Genomic DNA, 7,217 nt, shown 5'->3' on the forward strand with positions numbered 1-7,217 from the left:
CTTCTTTTCTTGGTTAATCTTGCTAATGGTCTATCAATTTTATTTGTTTTTTTGAAGAACCAACTTTTTGTGTCATTTATATTTTGTATTTTTTTTGTTTCAATTTCACCTAGTTCTGTTCTGATCTTGGTAATTTCCTTTCTTCTTCTAGGCTTGGGGTTTGGTTTGTTCTTTTTTCTCTACTTCCTTGAAGCGTGACCTTGGAAGGTCAGTTTGTGCTCTTTCAGTCTCTTTGATGTAGGCATTTAGGGCCATGAACTTTCCTCTTAGCATTGCCTTTGCTGTATCCCAGAAGTTTTGATAGGTTGTGTCATTACTGGCATTCAGTTTGAAGAATTATTTTAATTTTCATCTTGATTTGGTTTTTGACCCAATGCTCATTCAGGAGCAGGTTATTTAATTTCCATGTATTTGCATGGTTCTGAAGGTTCGTTTTTGCAGTTGATTTCCAGTTTTTATTCCACTGTGGTTTGAGAGAGTGCTTGCTATAATTTCAATTTTCTTAAATTTATTGAGGCTCGCTTTATGGCCTATCATCTGTTCTATCTTGGAAAGTTCCATGCACTGTTGAATAGCATGTGTATTCTGTGGTTTTTGGATGAAATGTTCTGTATATATCTGTTAAGTTCATTTGTTCCAAGGTATAGTTTAAATTCATTGTTTCTTTGTTGACTTTCTGTCTTGATGACCTGTCTGGTGCTGTCAGTGGAGTACTGAAGTTCTGCACTATTGTTGTGTTGCTGTGTATCTCATTTCTTAGGTCTATTTGTAATCATTTTATAAATTTGGAAGCTCCAGTGTTAAGTGCATATATGTTTAGGATTGTTGTATTTTCCTGCTGGACAAGGCCTTTTACCATTATATCATGTCCCTCTTTGTGTCTTTTAACTGCTGTTGCTTTACAATTTGTTTTATCTGCTATGAGAATAGCTACCCCTGCTGCTCACTTTCGGTGTCCATTTTCATGAAATGTCTTTTTCCACCCCTTTACGTCTAGGTTTATGTGAGTCCTTACGTGTTAGACAAGTCTCCTGAAGGCAACAAATAGTCGGTTGATGAGTTCTTATCTGTTCTGCATTTCTGTATATTTTAAGTGGAGCATTTAGGCCATTTACATTCAATGTTAGCATTGAAATGTGAGGTATCTTTGCATTCATCATGCTCTTTGTTGCCTGTGTATGTTGGTTTTGTTGTTTTTTGTTTTTGTTTTTTAACATGTATTTTTGTTTTATAGGTTCTGTGTGATTTATGCCTTAAAGAGGTTCTGTTTTTATGCGTTTCCAGGATTTGTTACAAGATTTAGAGCTCCTTTCAGCTGTTGTTGTAGGGGTAGCTTGGTACTGGCGAATTCTCTCAGCATTTGTTTGTCTGAAAACGAATCTGTCTTTCCTTCATATATGATGCTTAGTTTTGCTGAATACACATTTCTTGGCTGACAATTGTTTTGTTTGAGGAGGCTGAAGATAGGGCCCCAATTCCTTCTAGCTTGTAGAGTTTCTGTTGAGAAATCTGCTATTAATCTGATGGGTTTTCTTTTGTCTTACAGCTCTTAAGATTCTCTCCTTCATCTTAACTTTGGATCACTTGATGACAATGTGCCTAGGTGAAGATCTTTTTGCAACACGTTTTCCAGGTGTTCTTTGTGCTCTTGTATTTGGATGTCTAGGTCTCTAGCAAGGCTAGAGTTTTCCTCCATTATTCCCCTGAATATATTTACCAAGCTTTTACAATTCTCTTCTTTCTCAGGACACCAGTTATTCTTAGGTTTGGTTGTTTAACATAATCCCAGACTTCTTAGAAGGTTTGTTCATATTTTCTTATTCTTTTTTCTTTGTCTTTGTTGGATTGGGTTAATTCAAAGACTTTGTCTTCAAGCTCTGAATTTTTTATTCTGCTTGTTCAAGTTTATTGCTGAGACTTTCCAGAGCATTTCACATTTCTAAAAGTGCTTCCAAAGTTACCTGGATTTTTGATTGTCTTTTCTTTAAGCTAACTATTTCCTTGAATATTTCTCCCTTCACTTCTTAGATAATTTTTTTAGATTTCCTTTCATTGGGCTTTGCCTTTCTCTGGTCCCTCCCTGATTAGCTTAATAACTAATTCTTTTTTAGGTAAGTCAGGGATTTCTTCTTGGTTTGGATCCATTGCTGGTGAACTAGTGTGATTTTGGAGAGGTGTTGAGGAGCCTTGTTTTGTCATATTACAAGGGTTGATTTTCTGGTTCCTTCTGATTTGGGTAGGCTCTCTCAGAGGGAAGGTCTAGGGCTGAAGGCTGTTGTTCAGATTCTTTTGTCCCATGGTGTGTTCCCTTGATGTAACACTCTCCCCGTTTTCCTGTGGATGTGACTTCCTGTGAGCGGAACTGCAGTGATTGTTATCTTTCTTCTGGGTCTAGCCACCCAGTGAGTCTACTGCACTCCAGGTTGATACTGGGGATTGTCGGTACCCTAGATGTCTTTCAGTGTGATTGATCTCTTCTAGCAGTTTTTGTTTCTTTGATTTTTCTGTTATTCTGCTTTCTCTTTCACTTAATTTGCCTTTTCCTATTCCCTTGGCTTATTTAGGATTTATCTTGTCCTTTTTCCCCGAGTTTCTTATTATGGAAACTTAAGTTATTGATTTAAGATGTTTCATCGTACTAAAATAAGTATTTAATACAATATACTTTCCTCTGAGCACTGATTTTGTTGTATCCATAAATTTCTTTATATAGTTATTTTAGTTTTCATTCAATTGAAAACACTCTTTTAAGCTCTATTATGATTTCTCCATTAGAAGTGTCATTTTAGCTTTTCAAATATTTGTGTCTTTTCTAGATATCTAATTGTTACTTTGTTTTTAATGTACTTCTATTGTGGCCAGAGAACATACTCCACATGAGTTCAGCAAAAAAAGAAATTGTTGAGCCTTGTTGCCTTGTTTTATGGCCAAGTGAAGAGTGAATCTTGGAAGATGTTCCCCATGCACTTGAAGAGAACGTCCCTTCCCTGGGTGGGTAGAGTTAATTGGGTCAAGTCGGTTGGTAGTTTTCTCTAAGTTTACTATATCTTTACTAAATTTCTATTTGTTTTATAAATTACTGAGGATGAGTGTTGACATGTTTAAACATGTTCGTGGATTATTCCATTTTTCCTTTAAGTTCTATCCATTTTTTTCTCCCTTTATGTTGAAGCCCTGCTGTTTGGTGCATACCCATTGAGGATTATGATGCCATCTTGATGAACCTGTGTTATTTTCGCATGTCCCTTTTCCCTTTGATAACATTTTTTTCTGAAGACGACTTTTCTGATATTAATAAAGCTACTCCGGATTTCTTTTGACTAGAGCCTGGATGCCGTAGATGTTTCTGTTTTTAATTATATGTGTTTTTATATTAAAAGTTGGTTTCATGTAGATAGCAGATAGTGAAATCTTGCTTTTTAATCTTGTCTTGCAATTTCTTTTTAAACTGGAAGGTTTTTATCCTTTACATTTAATGTAATTATCTGCATATCTGGATTTAAATGTATTATGTTACTCTTTGTTTTATGTTCGTTCCATCTGTTTTCTTGTCCCTCTTTCTTCTTTTCCATGCTTCTTTTATACTGGGAAGTTTTAGGAATCAATTTTATCTCTAGAGTTGGCCCATTAGCTCTATTTGTTTTTTTGCTTTCTGTGTTTGATCTAGTGTTTACCATATATATGGTTACCAAAATCTGCCTTCAAATAACATTGTGCCAGTTTACATGCCATTAAAAAAAGTCAAACATTTTATTTCTGCAGATTCCCCTTTAAGTTATTATCGTCATCTATTTCTTCATCATATGTATGACCCCACATTTCAATATTACTTTCACTTTAAATAGTAACTTGTTAAAAATAAATTTAAAAATTAGAAACAAGAGCTTTTTATTTACCCATATATTTATAATTTCTAGCACTTTTTTTTCCTTGCAGATTGAAGTTTCCATCTGGTGTCATTTTCTTTCTATCTGAAGGATTTCCTTTAGCAACTTGTACAGTGCCGGTCTCCTGGCAATGTATTCTCTCAGCTTTTGTTTGTCTAAAGAGTTTTATGTTGACTTTGTTTTTGAAGAACACTTTTACTGCATATAGAATTCTAAATTGACAAGTTTTTTTTCTTTTTTCACACTTGAAAAATATAATTCTGTTGTTTTCTAGCATGCATAAATTATGACAAGAAGTTTGTGATTATTTTTTTCTTTGTTCCATGTTACATTAAATCTTTTTCTCTAGCTGATTTTTAAATGTTCTCTTTATCTTGTTTCTTGGTAATGGTGGTGGTGGTGTGATATTCATGATGGTGGTGATAGTGATAATGATGGAGGTGATGATGGTGAAAGTGGTAATGATGGCTGTGGTGATGGTGTTAGTGAAGGTGATAATGGATAATGATGGTGGTGGTGATGGTGGTGATGGTGATAGTGATGGTGATAATGGTGGTGGTGATGATGGTGATACTGGTAAAGATGGCTGTGGTGATGGTGGTAGTGAAGGTGATAATGGATAATAATAGTAGGGATGGTGGTGGTGGTGATGGTGTTGGTGGTGGTGATGCTGGTGGTGATGGTGTTTATGGTGATAGTGATGGTGATGATGGTGGTGATGGTGATAATGAATAATGGTGGTGATGGTTGTGATGATGATGGTGGTGATGATGTTGGTGGTGATGATGGTAGTGGTAGTGTGTATTTATTCTCCTTTCAATTTAATAAGATGCTTAGATTTGAGAGAAATTTTTTAAAATGAAATTTGAAAAAAATTGCTGCCATTATTTCTTCAAATATGTTTTCTGTCTTCCCCACTCTCATACCCTATGTTCTAAATTGAAATTACCAGATGTCAGACCACTTGATATCTCACCAGCCACTGAAACACTGTTTTATTTATTTTGTACTTTCTGTCTCTGTTTACTTCAAATAGAATGTATTGCTATGTCTTCTGGGTTACTGTAATTACACCTGGAATCCCAGAATTTTGGGAGATCAGGGCAGGCAAATCACTTGAGTCTAGGAGTTCCAGGCCAACCTGGCCAACATGGTGAAACCTCATCTTTACAAAAAGTACAAAAATTAACAAGGCATAGTGTTGCAAACTTATAGTCCCTGCCACTCGGGAGGCAGAAGTGAGAGGACTGTTTGAGCCCAGGAGGCAGTTGCAGTGAACCGAGATAGCGCCACTGCACTCCAGCCTGGGCAACAAAGTGAGACCCTGTCTCTCTCTCTCTCAAAAAACAATAGCCTTTAATAAAGCCAGTGCTAATTCAGCCCCACTCCTCAGACCTAGGTCCTTCTTGGCACCATCCTAAATGTCACATGTATTCAATGACGTCTCTCCATCATGGCTGAAGGGAACTCCATGCTCTGTGTGAATTCTGTGCATTGTTTAACTTGCACCTCCTTGTCCCACACATGTGCATACTGGTATTTAGTCAGACTCTAGGGGACCCCATGCAATTTTTAGAATGTTTCCCCTGCATAGCCATCTCCTCTCTATGACTCTGCCCTACAAATGCTAGCTGCCTTGGCATTCCTGAACTCTGATCTCTGTCTACTCAACTTAGCAACATGTCTACGTTCTGTCTGGGTTCCTGGTTTCTGTGGGGCCGTCCCCCCATATCTTTAGGAAGGGTCCTAAATCGTGGTAGGTCTCCCTTTGTCTATTTCCCTTCCCTCTGGAGTCATAGCCCTGCCCTACCCAAAGCTCAGTATCTACAAAGAATCGTTTTATTTGTGCCGATTTCCAGTTTATTTTTTTGATGACGGGAGGGTGGTGCCATACCTTGCTATTCCCTCATGACTGGAAGTGGAAAGGGGAGTGATATAGTTTGCCTCTGTGACCTCCACCCACATCTCACCTCGAATTGTAATTCCACATGTCGAGGGAGGGACCTGGCGGGAGGTGATTGGACCATGAGGGTGGTTTATCCCATACTGTTCTCGTGATAGTTAGTGAGTTCTTAGGAGATTTGGTTCTTTGATAAGCATCTGGCATTTCCCCTGCTTGCACTCTCTCTCTCCAGCTGCCTTGTGAAGAAGGTGCCTTGCTTCCCCTTTCTCTTCTGCCATGCTTGTAAGTTTCCTGAGGCCTCCCCAGCCATGTGGAACTGTGAGTCAATTAAACCTCTTTTGTTTATAAATTATCCAGTCTCAGGTAGTATCTTTATAGCAGTGTGAAAATGCACTAATACAAGAAGTCTGGTTCTTAATCATTGATCTTTTATTTGCCCTTCGATGACCTGAATGGTCACCACATTCTGAATTCTTACTAGTGAGTGTTACCTGCCCTATGTGGACCAATCCATGCTGCTCAGGCGTGGGTGTGAGGGTCCCAGATTTTGTGCCTGTATCAGCCACTGTTCTGTTGAGATCAATTGGATTAAACACTGCTGCCTGTGCAGGCTGGCTCTTACAAAGTGTGTGGTTCAGGAAGAAGTTTACTATGTCACTTGTGATCCTTAGAAAGCTGCCTGAGCCCACTGAACTATAGACAGCTGGACACTGGAAATAAGAGGGTTCCAGCACAGATGTGGGACCCCAACTGACAGTGATCCCATCACCACCCTGGGCTCAAAACTCCTCTGTGGCTTCCTTTGCCTGTGAATTTCACCATGGCAGGGCATCCAAGGCACCTCTTGGGGGCACCCCTCCCTGTTCTCCACACTCTCCATTCAGAGAATCTCTTATCCTAGAAACATTTAGCTCTTTCATGCCTACAGAGCCTGCTTAAATTCTACTCCTGTAAGGCCTATTTCAGAAGTTTTCTGCTCTATAAATTCCTAATCCCTGCTCCTCAGTTAAGATGATCATATTCCTCTTTAATATCCTCAAAATTTTTTTGAATATCAGCCCTCATTTAGGGTTTGATTTACAAACATTTACTAAGCCCCTCCTATGTGGACCTAAGCATGCTATGGGCATTCATGTTTGATGGATCATCGAATCTGCACAAAAACTCCAAGAAGAAGGTTTTACTCTAGTCATTTATCCAATAAAGATAAAAGACTCAGAAGGCCAAGTTACTTGTCTCATTTAAATAGCTTTCATACTTATCATTTTCTCCCTGATTTATGGTTCCTTGAATGCACGCACGTCTGTAAGGAGACAATCCTTAGTCTGTGTGACCTTGGGCAACTTCCTTAAGTTCCTTGAACTTAAAGTTCTTCTTCTGCAAAACACAGCCCATTTTACACACACTGTTGTGCGTAAAATGATGGA

This window comes from Macaca mulatta, chromosome 8 (assembly GCF_049350105.2).
Source record: "Macaca mulatta isolate MMU2019108-1 chromosome 8, T2T-MMU8v2.0, whole genome shotgun sequence".
Taxonomy (NCBI): Eukaryota; Metazoa; Chordata; class Mammalia; order Primates; family Cercopithecidae; genus Macaca; species Macaca mulatta.